Source organism: Pongo abelii, chromosome 11, assembly GCF_028885655.2.
Source record: "Pongo abelii isolate AG06213 chromosome 11, NHGRI_mPonAbe1-v2.0_pri, whole genome shotgun sequence".
NCBI classification, from domain to species: Eukaryota; Metazoa; Chordata; class Mammalia; order Primates; family Hominidae; genus Pongo; species Pongo abelii.
The window spans coordinates 54,599,497-54,621,662 of NC_071996.2; the positions used below are offsets into that span (position 1 = coordinate 54,599,497).

The 22,166-nt window shown below is 40.6% G+C and overlaps 1 long non-coding RNA gene across 3 annotated transcripts in view; it reads left to right on the top strand.

Annotated features, from left to right (window-relative positions):
* The window catches only part of LOC129057836 (uncharacterized), a 50,434-nt gene that overhangs the window by 604 nt on the left and 27,664 nt on the right, over nucleotides 1-22,166 (top strand). For all 3 annotated transcript variants that reach the window (XR_008522608.2, XR_008522609.2, XR_008522610.2), the window contains exons 2-3: nucleotides 75-190; nucleotides 6,190-6,310. This is a non-coding gene — a long non-coding RNA (uncharacterized LOC129057836). The remainder of the gene's footprint in view (nucleotides 1-74; nucleotides 191-6,189; nucleotides 6,311-22,166) is intronic.

A 22,166-nucleotide genomic window follows, 5' to 3' on the forward strand; every position in this document is an offset into this window, starting at 1 on the left:
CCACCCACATATTCTCGTTCCTCTTAGAAAACTGTAGTAATGATTATGTTGCCCGTCTCTCTCCTCCTCGTTAGATTATAAATTGCCTGATGAGTTTTGGTCACTACTATATCCCCAGCGTCTAAAACAGTGTCCGAAGTAATAGACGCTCAATACTTTTCGAATGAAGCTGGAACTTTCTAACTGAACAGTGCGTATCTAAAGATGTCAGCTACTGGTAAATTGCAGCCATTTGTTGAAATGTGGGTCCTACTAGAGTTTGCAATTTTTCAATGATGTTTAAATGTTGAGAATTACTCCAACATTTTAAATAATGGATTAATCAAAACCATTTTACAAACTCTAGTATAAAGACCTGATGCTATAAAGAGAGAGCTCATACACATTCAGAAAGGTGGTTGCATTTTATAAAGTTAGGGGCACAAATGAGAAGGAATCGTGCAGGAGGGGCTGTTTTTTATAGAATGTTGAACCTAGGATGTTCAAGATAAATTGGGAGGCCGGGCATGGTGGCTCACGCATGTAATCCCAGCACTTTGGGAGGCCGAGGTGGGCAGACTGCTTGAGGCCAGGAGTTCAAGACCAGCCTTGCTAACATGGCGAAAAACCATCTCTACTAAAAATACAAAAATTAGCCAGGCATGGTGGCGCAAGCCTGTAATGCCAACTTCTTGGGAGGCTGAGGCATGAGAATCACTTGAGCCCAGGAGGCAGAGGTTACAGTGAGCCAAGATCAGGCAACTGCACTCCAGCCTGGGCAACAGAGCAAGACTCTGTCTCAAAAAAAAAAAAAAAAACCTAGAGATTTTTTGGACAGATAAAGACTTTTTGTCTAAGACTTAGTGTTGGAATGGAAAACAAGGCTAACTAGGTATAAGAGGAAACAGATTGAGAAAAATTTTAAAGGGCAAGCTGGGAATTTTTTATTTTGATTAAGGCACTCAATAATTATTTAAGGATATTGAGTAGCAGAATAGTAAAAAAAATTTTTTTTTGAGACGGAGTCTCACTCTGTTATCCAGACTGGAGTGCAGTGGCGTGATTTGGGCTCACTGCAAGCCCCGCCCTCTGGGTTCACACCATTCTCCTTCCTCAGGAGAATGGCCAAAACTGGCCATAAACAAAATCTCTGCAGCACTGTGACATGTTCATGATGGCCAAAATGACCACACTGGAAGGTTGTGGGTTTACTGGAATGAGGGCAAGGAACACCTGGCCCACCCAGGATGGAAAACGCTTAAAGGCACTCTTAAGCCACAAACAATAGCATGAGCGATCTGTGCCTTAAGGACACGCTCCTGCTGCAGTTAACTAGCCCAACCTATTCCTTTAATTCGGCCCATCCCTTCATTTCCCATAAGGGATACTTTTAGTTAATTTAATATCTATAGAAAAGGCTAATGACTGGCTTGCTGTTAATAAATATGTGGGTAAATCTCTGTTTGGGGCTCTCAGCTCTGAAGGCTGTGAGACCCCTGATTTCCCACTTCACACCTCTATATTTCTGTATGTGTGTCTTTAATTCCTCTAGCGCCGCTAGGTTAGGCTCTCCCTGACCGAGCTGGTCTCAGCAGCCCTTGTTGAAGGAATACTTATGGCAATGGTGATCACCGCTATCATAGCTACCATTAAATTACTCGTTATGCTTGGTTGTCCTGCTTTCCTCAGGTTTTCTTCTGCCATCTGTGACAGCTTCTTGGTCTGTCCCCAAGTGGGTGGCTGTGTTCGACAGGTGTTGCTCACGACAGTTGGGGTCCTCCTCAGCGTCAGTCTCAACATGGCTGCAACCGGGGGGGTCCTCGGGATCCTCCCGGAATCTCTTCCTTGGCATCTGGCTCATGATAAGGTTTCAGGTGTCTTGATGGTATCCAAATTGGCTGTTGATCTTGGCCTGGAGAAACACAAGTGTAACCTCTACCCCAAGTTATTATTTTACGTATTTCCCAACTTTTTGTTACCGGATCTCTCCACCAAATCAGTTGTTCTGCTTCTGTCTTTGCATCTGATTTCTGTAGATGCTGTTTAGCTGCAGATAACATCTGGCTTTCTTTGGGCAGGCTCAAAACATTTAAAGTTAATATTGCTAGATTCAATTGTATATGGGCTGTGCCATAATCCCTATTTCTCCCCCTTTTTTGTTTTTGTCATTAGTTGTTTATCTGTATGAAATAGTAACAGCATTTTTAATTAATTGTGTGGAATGAACCACGTATGAAGAATCAGAAATCACATTAATAGGCATATTAAAAGCAGTCCATACCTCAATTACAGCTACAAGCTCTGCTTTTTGAGCTGATGTATAGGGCGTTTGGAAAATTTTACCTTTTGATCCAGAATAAGAAGCTTTACCATTACTAGACCCATCTGTGAAACAATGAAAACACTTAGCAGGCTGCAGGTTGTTTACTGCAGGAATTGTAAATGCAAACCGTTCACAGTCTTGCTCAGCTAAAGGGATAGTAAAGAAATGGTCTTTTAAATCTATGACTATTAAAGGCCAATTTTTTGGAATTATAGCAGGGGAAGGCAATCCTGGCTGTAATGCTCCCTTAGGTTGTATAACTGAATTGATGGCCCTTAAGTCAGTTAACATTCTCCATTTACCTGATTTTTTCTTAATTACAAAAACTGGAGAATTCCAAGGGGAAAATGTTGGAGCTATGTGCCCGTTTTCTAATTGTTTAGTAACTAATTTCTCTAAAGCCTCCAGTTTCTCTCTACTTAGTGGCCATTGTTCTATCCAAATTGGCTTATCTGTTAACCATTTTAAAGGTATAGGTTCTAGAGGCTTAACAATGGCCACCATCAAAGACGATATCCTAATCTTTGGCAGGAACTTTATCTTTCTGCTTGAAGTGATTCTTGCAAACCTTGCAAAATTTTTTTTTCTAGTCCCATACCAGGGACATACCCCATTTCATGCATTGTATGTTGACTTTGAGGGCTATATAATTGTTCTGGAATTAGAACTTGTGTTCCCCATTGTTGTAACAAATCTCTTCCCCATAAATTTATAGGTGCAGAAGTTATAATTGGTTGAATAGTCCCAGGTTGTCCATCAGGCCCTTCACAATGCAAAATATAACTACTTTGATATACTTCAGCAGCTTTACCAACTCCAACTATGTTAAATTGAGTGGGTTGAACTGGCCACACAGATGGCCAGTGCTGTAGAGAAGTGATTGAAATGTCTACCCCTGTATCTACCAAACCTTTAAATTTCTTTCCCTGAATAGTTATTTCACAGGTAGAATGTTTATCAGTAATTTGATTTACCCAATAAGCTGCTTTGCCTTGTTTATTTGTGCTTCCAAATCCTCCTGTTTGTTTAATTTCACTTTTTCCCATTCCCACATATGGCACCATCAGGAGCTGTGCTATGCACTCTCCTGGCTCTGCTTTCCAGGGAACAGAAGTAGATATAACAATTTGAATTTCCCCATTGTAATCTGAATCAATGACTCCTACATGTATTTGTACCCCTTTTAAACTTAAACTAGACCTTCCTAAAAGTAATCCTATTGTCCCCGTTGGCAAGGATCCACAGACTCCTGTTGGGACCTTTTGTGGGGATTCCCCAGGCAGAAGGCTCACAGCTTTTGTGCAGCATAAGTCTACCGTGGCACTACCGGCTGTGGCAGGGGACAGACATTGTACAGGGGTGAGGGAATGGCCTGAGCCATTCTGGAATCCCCTATCTGGCAGCCTGACTCGCTGATTATTTCTATATCCTTTTTTAGTATGAATAGGTTGTTTAAATTTTTTGAGTAATTTAAAAGGAAAAGGCTCAAATGTAGCTATAATATTTCCCTGTTGATCTGGAGGGTGTATTCTAACAGCGAACTGCCAAGCCTCTAAATCAACCTCTTGTGTAGCTTGCTGAATTCCTGCCTGAATAGAACTGAGAGCGGTTGCCCAAGGCACTTCTCGAACAGTCACTGGGGCAACTACTTTTCGCCCAGTGTCTTCCAGAAAAGAAAGATCGGGAGGGTCATTTTCTTCAAAATAATAGGGAGGGGGTGCAGAAGGGTGGGGATGAACCTCTCCCTGCTTTGCCGCTTTAGCTTTAGCTGGCGAACAAACCTGCTCTGTAACCTCTTCTGTTACTTCGTTATACTCTCCTTCCTCCTCATCATCAGTGTGAAAAAGTTCCAAGGTGGAACGAACCACAGCCCACACTTGTCCCATTGTTACCCTGGTGCTTCCGAGCTCCCCTTCTTACTCACCACGGGGATTGCTTTAAGAGTACGCGGGTGTCCTCCAGCTAGTTCCGTGTTCTCCAACCGTCACTCTGGCGACCATTCAACCTGGATTCGAGCCCCCATGATGGATGTCACTTGCCGAGACCAGCTCAGTCAGGGAAACCCTAACCCAGTGGTGCTAGAGGAATTAAAGACACACACATAGAAATATAGAGGTGTAAAGTGGGAAATCAGGGGTCTCACAGCCTTCAGAGCTGAGAGCCCCGAACAGAGATTTACCCACGTATTTATTAACAGCAAGCCAGTCATTTGCATTGTTTCTATAGATATTAAATTAACTAAAAGTATCCCTTATGGGAAACAAAGGAATGGGCTGAATTAAAGGAATAGGTTGGGCTGGTTAACTGCAGCAGGAGCATGTCCTTAAGGCACAGATCACTCATGCTATTGTTTGTGGCTTAAGAGTGCCTTTAAGCAGTTTCCGTCCTGGGTGGGCCAGGTGTTCCTTGCCCTCATTCCAGTAAACCCACAACCTTCCAGTGTGGTCATTTTGGCCATCATGAACATGTCACAGTGCTGCAGAGATTTTGTTTATGGCCAGTTTTGGGGCCAGTTTATGGCCAGATTTTGGGGGGCCTATTCCCAACAGAGGTGGGAAGATCATCTGAGCCCAGGATTTCAAGGTTACAGTGAGCTCTGATTGTGCCACTGCACTGCAGCCTGGGTGAAAGAGTGAGACCCTGTCACAAAAAAAAAAAAAAAAGAAATAATTTTTTATAAAGAGCAGAAAGCTGAGGATTTGCCTTTGGAAAGCATTCATTTTTATTTATTATTATTATTATTGAGACAAGTTCTTGCTCTGTCACCCAGGCTGGAGTGCAGTGGCGCGATCTTGGCTCACTGCACCCTCTGCCTCCCAAGTTCAAGCAATTCTCCTGCCTCAGCTTGCCATGTAGCTGGGACTACAGGCGTGGGCCACCATGCCTGTCTAATTTTTCTATATTTGGTAGAGATGGAGTTTCACCATGTTGTCCAGGCTGGTCTCAAACTCCTGGCCTCAAAGTGATCTATCCGCCTCGGCCTCCGAAAGTGCTGGGATTACAGGCGTGAGCCACTGCTCCCAGCCACATTCATGTTTTAAAAAGACTCTTTTAATTCCTCCTCTTTAAAAGCAAGTATACTGAAGGATCTATAGGTATTTTTTTCTATGTATATACTCAGTCAGTTCCTCAGTGAGTTCCTCTAATTAACAAAGTTTTTTTTTCATCTTTTGTAATTAACAACATTTTTAATAGTTACCGGGAGCAGACCCTGTGTTAGAAACAAGAGGATACAAAAGTTGTTCACTGTTGCTTCATCTTAGGAAGTAATTGGGCAATTAAAAAATATTTCAGTGGCAGTCTAAAAATTGTGGTGTGCAAAGAATTTGAAAACCAGTTTACAAAAAAAAAAAAAATATATAGAGGCTTGGTGGCATGCACCTGTAGCATCAGCTACTTTGGAGGATGAGGCAGAAGGATTGCTTGATCTAGGGCGGTCAAGGCTGCAGTGAGCCATGATCATGTCACTGCACCCCAGCCTGGATGACAGAGGGAGACCCTGTCTCAAAAAGAAGCAAAAAAAAAAGAAGAAAAAGAAAAAGAAAATATTTTATTCACCTTTATTTATCTTTTTTTTTTTTTTTTTTTTGGAGACAACGTCTCTCTCTCTGTCACCGGGGCTGGAGTGCAGTGGCACAATTATACCTCATTGCAGCCTCAAACTCCTGAGCTCAAGCAGTCTTCCTGCCTCAGCCTCCAAAGTAGTTGGGACTACAGGCATGCACCACTGATCCTAGCTCTTTTTTTTTTTTTTTTTTTTTTTGTAGAGACAGGGTCTCACTATGTTGCCCAGGCTGTTTACCTTTATTGATTCCTTCTCTAATGCCCTTTGTTTTTAAAATGTTTATCCAAGTTTCTGACCTGCATCATATTCTTTCTCTCTCAAGGACTTTTAAAATTCCTTGCAAGGCAAGTCTACTGGTGACAAATTCCCTCAAATTTTGTTTGCCTGAGAAAGTCTTTCTCCCTCACTGTTGAAGGATAATTTCACTGGATACAGAATTCTAGGTGAGTGTTTTTTTTTTTTCTTTCGATACCTTAAATATTTCACTTTTCTCTCCTCTTGCTTGCACAATTTCTGAAGAGAAATCTAGTGTAATTCTTATCCTTACTCCTCTGTAGGCAAAATGTGTTTTTTTTCTCCTTTTTGCTTCTTTCAAGATTTTCTGTCTTCAATTTTCTACAGATTGAACATGATTATGGTTAGGTGCAGATTTTTTGGTATTTATACTGCTTAGTGTACTCTGAGCTTCCTGGATCTGTGGTTTTGTATCCTTCGTTAATTTGGGGGAAATTCTCAGTCATTATTGCTTCAAATTTTCTTCTTTTCTTCTCCCTCTGGTATTTCTGTTATGTATATGTTACATCTTTTGTAATTCTCCTGCCATTTTTGGATATCTGATTTTTTTTTTTTTCTCTGTGCATTTCAGTTTTAGAAGTTTTTTTTTTTTTCAGTTTTAGAAGTTTCTTTTGACATTTTTTCAAGCTCAGATTCTTTGTCTCTGAACTTTATTGATGGAGCCCATCAAAGACATTCTTCCTTTCTGTTAGTGTTTTTTATCTCTAGCAATTCCTTTTGATTCTTTCTTAGAGTTTCTATCATTTTGCTTACACTACCCATCTGTTCTTGCATAATGTTGATTTTTTTTCCATTACAGCCCTTAACGTATCAATCATAGTTAATTTAAATTCCTTGTATGATAATTCTATTATACATATTCTAATAACATTCTTGCTATACCTGATTCTGATTCTGATGTTTGCTCTGTCTTTTCAAACTGTTTTTTGTCTTTCGTTAAGTGTTGTCTTTTTGTGAAAACAGGACAACATTTACTGGGTAAAAGGAACTGAAGTAAACAGGCCTTTAGTATGAGGTTTTATGTTTATCTGGCTAGGGATTAGGCTGTGTTTACTGCTTGCTATAGCATTAAGTGTCAAAGGCTGATTTCCTTGTTTTTGTCTCCTCTGTTGTCTTTGGGTTCTTGAGACTTAAATAAGGTCTGAGAGTAGGTCTCAATTCTTTAGTGAGCCTGTGCCTCTGCTATGAACTTCACAAGTGCTTTCTGGCCATGTGTGGTGGCTCATGCCTGTAATTTCAGCACTTTGGGAGACTGAGGTGGGAGGATCACTTGAGCTCAAGAGTTCAAAACCAGCCTGGGCAACGTAGCGAGACCCTGTCTCTACAATAAATTAAAAAAAAAAAAAAAAGCTGGGTATGGTGGTGCACACCTGCAGTACTAGCTACTTGGGAAGCTGAGGTGTGATGATCGCTTGAGCCAGGGAGATGAGGGCTGTAGTGAGCTGTGATCGCACCACCTACACTCCAGCCTGAGCGACACAGTGAGACCCTATCTAAAACAAAACAACCACCACCACCACAACAAAAACACAGGTGCTTTCTGTCCCTCTCCCCCTACCTACCTCCCCATCCCCAGTCTCCAGTTTTGGTGAGACAAGAAGGCTTAGGGGAAGATGGAGTTGAGAATTTCCCTTCCACCAGCTAGGTTAGGCTCTGGTAAAACCCTAATTGCTTAGGCTCGGGTCAGATAGTTTCTCTTGAGGATGTTCTTTAAGACATAATTCTATGGGATAATTCAGAATAATTTCTTTTCCTCTCCCCCTTCCAGAAACACACAGTGATTTCTCTTACTGTGAACCAGATTGAATTCCTGGAGGTAAAACTCACAAAAGTGTGGGGACCCTCCAATAACTAGGCCCCCATGGAGTTTTTAACTCTCAGACTTGTCCACACTGAGCCTCCAGCAATTTGTCAATGGCAGTTCAGGTTTTCCTACCCCAGCCACTGGTACCCAAGGATGTTTCTGCTCGTGGGTTTCCTCCAATAAGTTGTGATCCTCTGTATCTACCTGTCTATCTCTCCAATTTTGAGGGCAGTAGTTTGCCCTGTGATCTTAGCTCTCTACTGGGTATAAAATGCTCCAGAAATAAACGCTTCATGCCGTGAAGTAAAACCAGCACCCAGGCAAAAGTTTAATTCTCTCAGCAAGGCAATTTACTTCTGCAGAAGGGTGCCACCTGGGTCAATCAAGATCACAGGAGCACAGAGAACAAAGGAGACCAGGGGGTTTTTATCCTTAATGCAGTCCCTATCTCTGTGTCACTCCTCCATGGGCTTGGGTCAGACTGCACAATCTGAGCTGACCGACTGGCTACTTGTATATATTTTCCTAAATATAGAAGGGGAGGGGGATGTGAGGTACAGAGGTGGAGCGTGTGGGATATGCAGTTTTGGGGGAACAATTGGTACAGGTAACAAGGGAACAGACGTGAGTTATTGATTAGAGCTGATGGGAAGTGGGTGGGCTGCTTACGGTAACCAGGGGCAAGGAAGAACAAGAAAGTTGAGTTTGAGAACAAAGGATAAGGAAGTTAACAGGCTAAACCCTTTGAAGAGAAACTCAGAAAGATTTATTGTGTCTTACATTCTCTGATGGATCTAAAAAGAGTTGTTGATTTTTACTTTCTTCAGTTGTTTTCCTTGTGTGGATAGGAGTGGTGACTTCTAAGCTTCCATGCCCGATTAGAACCCAGAAATCAGCTCCCTTTCTTCTATCTCTCTTTTTTAAGACGGGATCTCACTCTGTCACCCAGGCTGGAGTGCAGTGTGGCACAATCTCAGCTCACCACAATCTCAAACTCCCGAGTTCAAGAGCTCCTCCTACCTTAGCCTCCTGAGTAGCTGGCACTACTGGCATGCACCACCATGCCCAGCTAATTTGTGTGTGTGTGGTTTTTTTTGTTTTTTGTTTTTTTTGAGATGGAGTCGTGCTCTGTTGCCCAGGCTGGAGTGCAGTGGCAGAATCTTGGCTCACTGCAACCTCTGCCTCCCTGGCTCAAGTGATCCTCCTGCCTCAGCCTCCCAAGTAGCTGGGACTACAGGCATATGCCATCACGCCCAGCTAATTTTTGTATTTTTAGTAAAGACAGGGTTTCACCATGTTGGCCAGGCTGGTCTGGAGCTCCTAGGCTCAAGTGATTTGCTCCCCTTGGCCTCCCAAAGTGCTAGGACTGCAGGCGTGCACTACCACACCCACCCCTTTCTATTACTTTTCTATTACAAGTGCCACAGTGTGTTAGACCAGCATACTGGAAACCTTGGAATAAACTCTGACTTTGCTCTGATTTTTCCATTTTTAAAATTTTTTAATTAAATTTTTAATTTTTTAGGTTTCTTTTTTCAAATTTTGTTTTTGCTGTTTTTTCTCTTTCTTTCAGCATTGCCTCCATTATAGCACAGGCTTCCATTTCCTCCACGCCTTCCAGTTTCTTCCTTTTAAAAGAGAGTGCCCAAACTTGGGGGTGAGAAGAGGCTGGAGTCTACTTTGTGCTCTGTTAACTAAGTTAAATACCCATAAGGCTGCATCCTTCCTAGAGAGGGAGGCTTTTTTTCTAGTCGTCAAAAGAAATCATGTGGGCTGGCCTACCCCTGCACACAACAGTCTACTTAATATCCTGGAATACCACTTTTGTAATTTTGTTCTCTTCCTTGAGAGTCTACTGGATTTTGCCTGCCATAAAAAGGTCAAGCTGGGGTGTCACTGTCTCTGGTAAATGACTCATTTTTCCCTATCTAACAGGCTTATTTTCTATAGCTTAAAGCTTCAGTTTTTGGAGTCACATAAAATTTCAAATCACAGCTGTGCTGCTGACATGTAACTTTGAACAAACGCTTAAGTTTTAGGGACTTCAGTTTTCTTTCTTTTCTTTCTTTCTGTCTTTTTTTTTTTTTTTTTTGACAGAGTTTTGCTCTTGTCACCTAGGCTGGAGTGCAATGGCGTGATCTCAGCTCACTGCAACCTCTGCCTCCCGGATTCAAGCAATTCTCCTGCCTTAGCCTCCTGAGTAGCTGGGATTACAGGCACCTGCCACCACGCCCAGCTAACTTTTTGTATTTTTAGTACAGACAGGGTTTCACCATGTTGGCCAGGCTGGTCTTGAACTCCTGACCTCAGGTGATCCACCTGCCTCGGCCTTCTAAAGTACTGGGATTACAGGTGTGAGCCACCGCGCCTGGCCCTTTAACTATATACTTTATTATTTATTTATTTATTTATTTTGTATGTGGAGACAGAGTCTCAAAATATAAAACACTTAATATAAATAAAATATATTAAATTTTAAAATACTTTATTTATTTATTTTCAGACAGTCTTATTCTGTCACCCAGGCTGGAGTGCAGTGGTGTGATCTCAGCTCACTGCAGCTTTGACCTCTGGGGCTTAAGTGATCCCCCCACCTCAGACCTCCAAGTAGCTGGGACTACAGGCACATGCCACCATGCCTGGCTAATTTTTGTATTTTTTGTACAGATGGGGTCTCACTATGTTGTCCAGCTGATCTTGCATTCCTGGGCTCAAGCAATCTGCCCGCCTTAACCTCCCAAAGTGCTGGGATTACAGGCATGAGCCACCACACCTGGCTACTATATACTTTATAAGGTTGCTGTGAAAATTAAATGGGATTATGAGAGCTTTTTGTATAGTGAATACTCAATAGCACTCACTATAATACAAAAGAACTTTTTTGCGATGATGGATGTGTTTTTTGTTCTTTTTTTTTTTTGAGAAGGAGTCTTGCTCTGTTGCCAGGCTGGAGTGCAGTGGTGCGATCTCAGCTCACTGCAACCTCTTCCTCCCAGATTCAAGCACTTCTCCTGCCTCAGCCTCCTGAGTAGCTGGCACTACAGGCCCATGCCACCATGCCCAGCTAATTTTTTTGTATTTTTAGTAGAGATGGGCTTTCACCAGGTTGGCCAGGATGGTCTCGATCTCTTGGCCTTGGGATCCACCCACCTCGGCCTCCCAAAGTGCTGGGATTACAGGCATGAGCCACCATGCCCGGCCAGATATGTTTTATATTTTCATTGCTCAATACAAATACCAGTAGGCACATGTAACTGTTGATCACTTGAAATGTAACTAGCGCAACTGAGGAACTGAATTTTTAATTTTATTTCATTTTAAATGCAAATACCCACATGTGGCTGCCTAGTAGCTAGTGTAATTGAGTGCTCTACATCGTACTTGAAAATCAGTTCAAGGAAAAATAGGAGTGTCTTCCATCTCTTATTATGCTTTATGATATTTCACTTTCCAAAAATGCATGCTTACTTTCACCTATCTTCATCTTTTATCTCTTTTCATTTTTCACATCTGGAAATTTAAGAATCCATTCAACAGCCCATCTTCTCCAGAAGTATTCCTCAGTTGATCCCAATCTACATGTTTTTCTCGTTTCTGAAACTTTTATTGAACATGGGTCAACATTGCACTGGTTAGCACTTAATATTCTTCTAACCTATCTTGTGTGATTGTTGGAACTTCCCAAGAGCACAGTATCAGGAACTCTGTGGCTTTTAATTCTGTGTCCTCCCTTTCAAGACCAATTAGCCCATTACTTAGAATACTTAAACACTGATTTGTATCTTCCCAACACTCATATGTTGAAATCCAATTCCCAATAAGATAGTATTTGAAAGTGGTATTTGGGGGAGGTAATTAGGTCATGAGAGTGGAATTCCTCATGAATAGAATTAGTGCCCTTATAAGAAGAGGCCAGAAACCTCTCTTGCTCTCTTTACTTCATGTTAGGACACAATGAGAAGTCAGCAGTTTGCAACCAAAAGAGTGTCCTCTCTAGAATCTGACCAGGCTGACACAGCAATCTGCGACTTCCAGCCTCCAGAACTGTGAGAAATAAATTGCTGTTATTTATAAGACACCCAGTCTGTGGTACTTTGTTATAGCAGCCTAACCTGACTAAAACACACTGAATAACCCAATGTTTGAGTGATTACCTGTCCTTTACTTCTCTGATCCATTCCTCTTGCCTTCCAATTCCTGCTACCATTCTCTAGAAGTTGGCTGAAAGGAACAAAGAGCACCTAATCAGTTATCTAATAACATTTATTACCTTTTTATTTCCTACATTGTGTTACTTTATCTCTCTCACTCCTGCATGATGAATAAAATCATTTTTTTCAGAGGCATTACACTTTTCACACTTTATTTAGTAAATATTGGGTAGCTACCATGTCCAAAATACTAGCAGTAGAGGCAAAGGTTGATGAGGGGGAGGCATGAAAATAACATAATCACTGCCCTCAATGACTCATATTCAGGCGAGGAGAAAATGATTTATAAAAGTAGTTAATGGAAGAGAATACATAGGAATAAGGGGAATTCCATGTGGAAGCCAAGTGTAGAGTAATGGTATTTTGCTTTGTACCCATTGGAAATTATATTTTAGTGCCTAGTTGAGGGTAGTTAGTCCAACAAATTTGATGTTGGGAATACTTCTGATTGTAATTGAGAACTGTTATCTCAAACTAAATTGTTACAAATTGGAGTTTGAATCTTTAGAAAGAAAAAAAGAGAGAGAGAAGCTATGTATAGACCATCTGGAAAAAAGTCATTTTGGAAATCAGCTTATGAAAAAGGTAATATGGGAAAGTAAAACATAAGCAGAAATGGTAATAAAATTGATTGGTTAGGTGAAAAAAGTTGAAGGGAAAAAAATGTACAAATTCAGGAAATTGTGTGTACAAGTGTGTATTTAAAAAAACCCAAAAACCTTCAGCTAGGCGTGGTAACCTATACCTGTAGTCCTAGCTATTCTGGAGACTGAGGTGGGAGGATCGCCTGCAGGAGGTCAAGTCTGCAGTGAACTGTGATCACGCAACTGCACTCCAGCATGGGCCATACAGCGAGACCCTGTCTCAAAAAAAAAAAAAAAAAAAAAATCCGTAAACCAAAAACTTCAAGGAAGGCTATCTTAAAAGCCCATAGATCCTTAGCCAGGCATGTTGGTGCATTCTTGTAGTCTCAGCTACAGGGGAGGATCACTGAGCCCAAGAGTTTGAGCCTAGCCTGGGCTACATAGTAAGACCCCATCTATTAAAAAAAAAATTCCCACAGCTCCAAAGCCCTGGCTTCACAGGACTCCTAGCGGACCTGGTTCATTCTATTCAGTAACTATTTTTACTGGCAATTCAGTTCAAGAGTACTGTAACTTGTATGGATGGATCCGCTTAATTTTTACTTCATAATTTATTTAAAACTCTATTATTACTCTCCGTTCATTTTCCTTTGTCATCATCATTACCACACTCTGCACAGTAGGTGGCAACCGTGCTTCACTCCCAGAATCAACTGAACGGCCTAGAAGTACAAAACAGAGGCAAACATTGAAACAAATTTCAGGATCCTAATTTGGCCAAAAATAAAAGCATTGCCTTATAAGGTCATGTCAGTAATATGCCATTATAATATGCCAATTATGTGCCAAATTGTTATATATTCTACATTCAGTGTTTAGTAAAAATTCATATGTTGAATAATTCATTTTGCCAGTGAATGTCAATAAACCAGGATGTGCTATCTTAAAAATTAATATTCACTTAATCTTTATTATCATAATATAATAAATTATCTCCTTTATAGTTTAATGTAAAGGTAGGTATTTATTTCTACTTAATTTCACGTGTGCTGGTCATTCAGCAAATGTTTATTATGTCTGCTATGACAAGAACTTAATTTCTGCACATGTGCAGAGAAAAGCAGTCATCTGGGAGGTGCACTGAAGACAGATATAATCCAAATTGCACAACATAAGTTGAAATTTAAAACATCACTTTAAGGCAATATATGCTGTAGAGTAGTAAATTTTAGTTATCCTAACATTTACCTCTTTTTTTTTTTGAGATGGAGTCTTTGTCACCCAGGCTGGAGTGCAGTGGCGCTATCTCAGCTCACTGCAACCTCCACCTCCCAAGTTCAAGCGATTCTCCTGCTTCAGCCTTTGGAGTAGCTGGAATTACAGGCACGTGTCATCACGTCCGGCTAATTTTTGTATTTTTAGTAGAGACAGGGTTTCACCATATCAGCCAGGCTGGTCTCAAACTCCTGACCTCATGATCTGCCCACCTCAGCCTCCCAAAGTGCTGGGATTACAGGCACGAGCCACTGCGCCCGGCCTAAAACTTCTTTTAAAATGGTTTCTATACTAAATATATACTAAATAGACAATTTTTTAATTTTTTGGTAGAGACAACATCTCACTATGTTGTCCAGGCTGGTCTGAAACTCCTGGGCTCCAGCAATCCTCCTGTCTTGACCTCCCAAAGTGTTGGGATTACAGGTGTGAGCCACTGCATCCAGCTAATTTCAAAGAATATTAAGATCAATGTATAGATGATATATACGTAATGAGTTGCTAGGAAAAAATAGAGGACAGTGTTTTTCAACAAAGCATCTCCATGGTCTGTGGTAGAGCCAAACCTTAGATGCTGAAAGCAGATGTCACATGGAATTAAGTACATTGCTGTAGTCACCTAGATATCCTGTTTGTGAATCTTAATACACAACAAAATTACTACATTAGGACTAACCTTCAGTCATAAGATTCCATATTCCATCTTCCTTATTCCACTTACTCAAAATGAGAACAACCATTGCTTTGTAAATTCATTAGCACCTTAGTAGAATACAGGCCTATCCCTGGTTAGAGAAATGGCAAAATGAAACCCTAAGTGTAATAAATGAATGACTTTACCACACAAATACTCAACACATGTATTCCCTGTTCTGGCTTCAGTTAGAAAATAAAATGTTTGTGATTTTTGTATTCATAAAAGGATCTGGAGGCTTAAAAAAAAGAAAAATGGGCCCTGCACAATGGCTAACACCTGTAATCCCAGCACTTTGGGAAGCCAAGATGGGAGGATCATTTGAGGCCAGGAGTTCGAGACCAGCCTAGCCAACATGGTGAAAACCCATCTCTACTAAAAATATAAAAATTAGCCAGGTGGGATGGTATGCGCCTGTAGTCCCAGCTACTGGGGTGGCTGAAGCATAAGAATTGCTTGAACCCAGGAGGTTGTAGTGAGCCAAGATCATGCCACTGCACTCCAGCCTGGGTGTCAGAGCAAGACTGTGTCTTGAAAACAAAACGGAGCAAAACAAACAAACAAGACAAATGAAAAATATATCTCTGCTTTAGCTAGTTCCAAAATGCCTTTTTTAAAAAGCCTTTTGACTACATCTAATCTAACTATAGTACAAATCAGGCTGTGTGATATTGGGCCAGAGCTAAGAAAAGGATAGTTTTAAAGTACTCCAACATAATCTGTAGTTGACACTTTTTAGTTATGATGACATGAGGTGTTAATATCTGTTTCATAATAATCTCTCCAATACCACTCATTTAGCCAAATCAAACAACATTGAGATGGCTTTTCAGGTTTTTTTATGCAAAGATTTGCATGACATGCAAGACAATGAAAACAAAGTGTTTAGATATTTTTCACAAATTATCTTAATGTTCTTAAGACATGCAGAGAGGGGAACACAGAAGAGGCTCTTTAGAGCATTTAACTTTTTTTTTTTTTTTTTTTGAGACAGGCTCTTGCTCTGTCACCAGGACTGGAGTGCAGTGACACGATTGTAGGTCACTGCAGCCTCAACCTCCTGGGCTCAAGCAGTCCTCCCACCTCAGCTTCCTGTGTATCTGGGACTACTGGCATGTGCCACCATGGCTGGTCAATTAATTTTAAACTTTTTTTTTTTTTTTTTTTTTTTTGTGGAGATAGGTTCTCACTATGTTGCCCAGGCTGGTTTCGGAACTCCTAGGCTCAAGTGATCCTTCTGCCTTGGCCTCCCAAAGTCCTGGGATTACAGGTGTGTGCCCGGCCTGATTTTTTAAGCAACACAATCAAGTATAAATGATTTCAAATCACTGGAAACAATATGACTCAAAGGACTTTGAAGCTATAATTTTACAGACATGTATACAAGGTCTACAATAATCAGAGCCTTGTGTCTGTTTTACCCTTCCCACAACTCAAAGGAAAGTTGAGGAAAGATCTCAGGAGATGTGCAGGAGCCAGTAGCAAATGTGATCTGAAGAACAAGTGCAGACTCTTGCTGAGAAGTAGAGGCAAGGGCAGCACCAAAGAAGCAAAAGTAGGCATCTGTCTAGTCCAGAGGGAAAGACTACAGAAAGAAGACTGGTCAATAAGTCAAGAGCAAGGAGACAAAGAGCAGGCTGGCAAACTAGTATGAGACAAGACAGGGCAAGAAACTAGAGGCTTTTTCCAGAGGGATGCTGCAGGTTTATACACCTGCAGAGAGTAAAGACAGACACTCTGGAAGATAAGAATAGCATCAAACAGTATAAAATGAGGTTGCTGATCTTAAGAAATGGACACTATAGTTGGAGAGACAGAGTTTACACCAATGGAAAGGGAATAACACCAAACAATAATTCAAGTGGTGTTGCAAAACCTTGTATGATTAGTTAAATACCAAATTATTAGTCAGGGAAGGCTTCAAAGTAGAGAGGAGCTTTGAGTTCAGTCTTTGATGAATGAGAAGAGTTCAAAGAGGTAAAACAAATATGGGGATTAACAGAGTGAATAAAAGGAAGGGATTTGAAATATATCTGGTGTAAGATCAACTTAATGAAATAAAACATGAAGACAAGATTAGAAAAAAAAGAATGAAAAGGAATGAACAAAGCCTCCAAGAAACATGGAACTATGTGGAAAGACCTAACCTCGGTGACGGGGAGAATGGAACCAAGTTGGAAAACACTCTTCAGGATATTATCCAGGAGAACTTCCCCAACCTAGCAAGACAGGCCAACATTCAAATTCAGGAAATACAGAGAACACCACAAAGATACTCCTCGAGAAGAGCAACCCCAAGACACACAATCGTCAGATTCACCAAGGCTGAAATGGAGGAAAAAATGTTAAGGGCAGCCAGAGAGAAAGGTCGGGTTACCCACAAAGGGAAGCCTGTCGAAATAACAGTGGATCTCTTAGCAGAAACCCTACAAGCCAGAAGAGAGTGGGGGCCAATATTCAACCTTCTTTTTTTTTTTTTTTGAGGCGGAGCCTCACCCTGTCACCCAGGCTGTAGTACAGTGGCGTGATCTCAGCTCACTGAACCTCCACTTCCTGGGTTCAAGCGATTCTTCTGCCTCAGCCTCCCGAGTAGCTGGGACTACAGGCATGCAACACCCTGCCTGGCTAATTTTTCTATTTTTAGTAGAGATGGGGTTTCACCATATTGGCCAGGCTGGTCTCGAGCTCCTGACTTCATGATCCACCTGCCTCAGCCTCCCAAAGTACTGGGATTACAGGTGTGAGCCACCACGCCCAGCCTCAACATTCTTAAAGAAAAGAATTTTCAACCCAGAATTTCATATCCAGCCAGACTAAGCTTCATAAGTGAAGGAGAAATAAAATCCTTTACAGACAAGCAAATGCTGAGAGATTTTGTCACCACCAGGCCAGCCTTACAAGAGCTCTGAAGGAAGCACTAAATATGGAAAGGAAAAACTGGTACCAGCCACTACAAAAACATACCAAATTGTAAAGACCAGCGACACTATGAAGAAACTGCATCAACTAACGGGCAAAATAACCAGCTAGCATCATAATGACAGGATCAAATTCACACATAACAATATTAACCTTAAATGTAAATGGGCTTAATGCCCCAATTAAAATACATGGACTGGCAAACTAGATAGAGTCAAGACCAACTGGTATGCTGTATTCAGGAGACCCATCTCATGTGCAAAGACACACATAGGCTCAAAATAAAGGATAGAGGAATATTTACCAAGCAAATGGAAAGTTAGAAAAAGCAGAGGTTGCAATCCTAGCCTCTGATAAAACAGACCTTAAACCAACAAAGATCAAAAAACACAAAGAAGGGCATTACATAATGGTAAAGGGATCAACGCAACAAGAAGAGCTAACTATCCTAAATATATATGCACCCAATACAGGAGCACCCAGATTCATAAAGTGAGTTATTAGAGACCTACAAAGAGACTTAGACTCCCACACAATGATAGTGGGAGACTTTAACACCCACTGTCAATATTAGACAGACCAACGAGACAGAAAATTAACAAAGATATTCAGAAATTGAACTCAGCACTGGACCAAGCGGACCTAATAGACATCTACAGAACTCTCCACCCCAAATCAACAGAATATACATTCTCAGCACCACACTGCACTTATTCTAAAATTGACCACATAATTGGAAGGAAAACACTCCTCAGCAAATGCAGAAGAACTGAAATCATAACAGTCTCTCAGACCACAGTGCAATCAAATTAGAACTCAGGATTAAGAAACTCACTCAAAACCTCACAACTACATGGAAACTGAACAACCTGCTCCTGAATGTCTACTGGGTAACTAAAGAAATTAAGGCAGAAATAAGTTCTTTGAAACCAGTGAGAACAAAGACACAACATACCAGAATCTCGAGGACACAGCTAAAGCAGTGTTTAGAGGGAAATTTATGGCACTACATGCCCACAAGAGAAAGTGGAAAAGATCTAAATTGACACCCTAACATCACAATTAAAAGAACTAGAGAAGCAAGAGCAAACAAATTCAAAAGCTAGCAGAAGACAAGAAATAACTAAGATCAGAGCAGAACTTAAAGAGATAAAGACAAAAAAAAAAAAAAACCTTCAAAAAATCAATGAATCCAGGAGCTGGGTTTTTGAAAAGATTAGCAAAATAGATAGACCACTAGCCAGACTAATAAAGAAGAGAAGAGAGAAGAATCAAATAGACACAATAAAAAATGATAAAGGGGATATCACTACTAATCCCACAGAAATACAAACAACCATCAGAGAATACTATAAACACCTCTATCCAAATAAACTAGAAAATCTAGAAGAAATGGATAAATTTCTGGACACATACACCCTCCAAGACTAAACCAGGAAGAAGTTGAATCCATGAATAGATCAATAACAAGTTCTGAAATTGAGGCAGTAATTAATAGCCTACCAGCCAAAAAAAGCCCAGGACCAGACGGATTCACAGCCAAATTCTACCAGAGGTACAAAGAGGAGCTGGTACTATTCCTTCTGAAACTGTTCCAAATAATAGAAAAAGAGTGACTCCTCCCTAATTCATTTTATGAGGCCAGCATCATCCTGATACCAAAAACTGGCAGACACAACAAAAAAGGAAAATTTCAGGCCAATATCCCTGATGAACATTGATGCAAAAATCCTCAATAAAATACTGGTAAACCAAATCCAGCAGCACATCAAAAAGCTTATCCACCACGATCAAGTCAACTTCATCTCTGGGATGCAAGGTTGGTTCAACATATGCAAATCCATAAGCATAATCCATCACATAAACAGAGCCAATGACAAAAACCACATGATGATCTCAACAGATGCAGAAAAGGCCTTTGACAAAGTTCAACAGCCCTTCATGCTAAAAACTCTCAATAAACTAGGTATTGATGGAACGTATCTCAAAATAATAAGAGCTATTTATGACAAACCCACAGCCAATATCATACTGAATACGTAAAAGCTAGAAGCATTCCCTTTGAAAACCGGCACAAGACAAGGATGCCCTCTCTCACCCTCCTATTCAACATAGTATTGGAAGTTCTGGCCAGGGCATTGGGGTGAGAGAAAGAAATAAAGGGTATTCAAATAGGAAGAGAGGAAGTCAAATTGTCTCTGTTTGCAGATGACATGATTGTATATTTAGAAAACCCCATCGTCTCAGCCCAAAAACTCCTTAAGCTGATAAGCAACTTCAGCAAAGTCTCAGGATACAAAATTGATGTGCAAAAATCACAAGCATTCCTATACACCAATAATCGACAAACAGAGCCAAATCATGAGTGAACTCTGACTCACAATTGCTAAAAAGAGAATAAAATACCTAGGAATATAACTTACAAGGGATATGAAGGATCTTTTCAAGGAGAACTACAAACCACTGCTCAAGGAAGTAAGAGAGGACACAAACAAATGGAAAAACATTCCATGCTCATGGATAAGAAGAATCAATATTGTGAAAATGGCCGTACTGCCCAAAGTAATTTATAGATTCAGTGCTATCCTCATCAAGCTACCACTGACTTTCTTCACAGAATTAGAAAAAACTAAATTTCATATGGAACCAAAAAAGAACCCATATAGCCAAGACAATCCTAAGCAAAAAGACCAAAGCTGGAGGCATCATGCTACCTGACTTCAAACTATACTACAAGGCTACAGAAACCAAAACAGCATGGTACTGGTACCAAAACAGATATATAAACCAATGGAACAGAACAGAGTCCTCAGAAATAATGCCACACATCTACAACCATCTGATCTTAGACAAACCTTACAAAAACAAGCAATGGGGAAAGTATTCCCTATTTAATAAATGGTGTTGGGAAAATGGGCTAGCCATATTCAGAAAACTGAAACTGGACCCCTTCCTTACACTTTATACAAAACTTAACTGAAGATGGATTAAGGACTTAAACGTAAGACCTAAAAACATAAAAACGCTAGAAGAAAACCTAGACAATACCATTCAGGACGTAGACATGGGCAAAGATTTCATGATTGAAACACCAAAAGCAATAGCAACAAAAACCAAAATTGACAAATGGGATCTAATTAAACTAAGGAGCTTTTGCACAGCAAAAGAAACTGTCATCAGAGTAAACAGGCAACCTACTGAATGGGAAACATTTTTGCAATCTATTCATCTGACAAAGGGCTAATATCCAGAATCTACAAAGAACTTAAACAAATTTACAAGAAAAAAACAAACAACCCCATCGAAAAGTGGGCAAAGGATATGAACAGACACTTCTCAAAAGAAGACATTTATGCGACCAACAAACATATGAATCATAAAAAAGCTCATCATCACTGCTCATTAGAGAAATGCAAACAAAACCACAATGAGACACCATCTCATGCCAGTTAGAATGTCCATCATTAAAAAGTCAGGAAACAACAGATGCTGGAGAGGATGTGGAGAAATAGGAACACTTTTACACTGTTGGTGGGAGTGTAAATTAGTTCAACCATTGTGGAAGACAGTGTGGCAATTCCTCAAGGATCTAGAACCACAAATACCATTTGACCCAGCAATCCCATTACTGGGTATATACCCAAAGGATTATAAATCATTCTATAAAGACACATGCACACGTATGTTTATTGCAGCACTGTTAACAATAGCAAAGACTTGGAACCAATCCAAATGCCCATCAATCATAGACTGGATAAAGAAAATGTAGCACACATACACCATGAAATACTATGCAGCCATGAAAAAGGACGAGTTCATGTCCTTTGCAGGGACATGGATGAAGCTGGAGACCATCATTTTCAGTAAACTAACACAGGAACAGAAAACCAAACACTGCATGTTCTCACTCATAAGTGGGAGTTGAACAATGAGAACGCACGGACACGGAGGGGAATATCACACACTGGGGCATGTTGTGAGATGGGGGTCTAGGGAAGGGATAGCATTAGGAGAAATACCTAATGTAGATGACGGTTGATGGGTGCAGCAAACCGCCATGGGATGTGTATACCTATGTATCCAACCTGCACATTCTGCACATGTATCCCAGAACTTAAAGTATAATTTTTAAAAAAGTGAAAAAAAATATATCTGGTATATTATGGGACAGTAATTAAACCAACCTGAAAGGTGTATTAATCATGTCTTTCATTTTCTATATTTTGTGAGGCTTTGACATATTGGGGTTTTGTGGATTCAGGGAGGGACTGCCCCTCTCAGGGATAGCGAATTCCTAGAGATAGCAAACAACTTGACTTTGAGAATGCCTTTGATATACAAACCAACCACACCCCCAGCTCCTCCTTCCGTCAGACTCCTGCAGTGTCCTCCTGACCTCAGCCACCCTAGGGCCAGGTACTGGACAACTAGAGACCACCCCTATAGTCCAGAGCCCGCCAAAATTATTCAAGCTATCCAATCCTAAGCCTGCCCAGCTCCTTATCCTGCCTTGCGCAT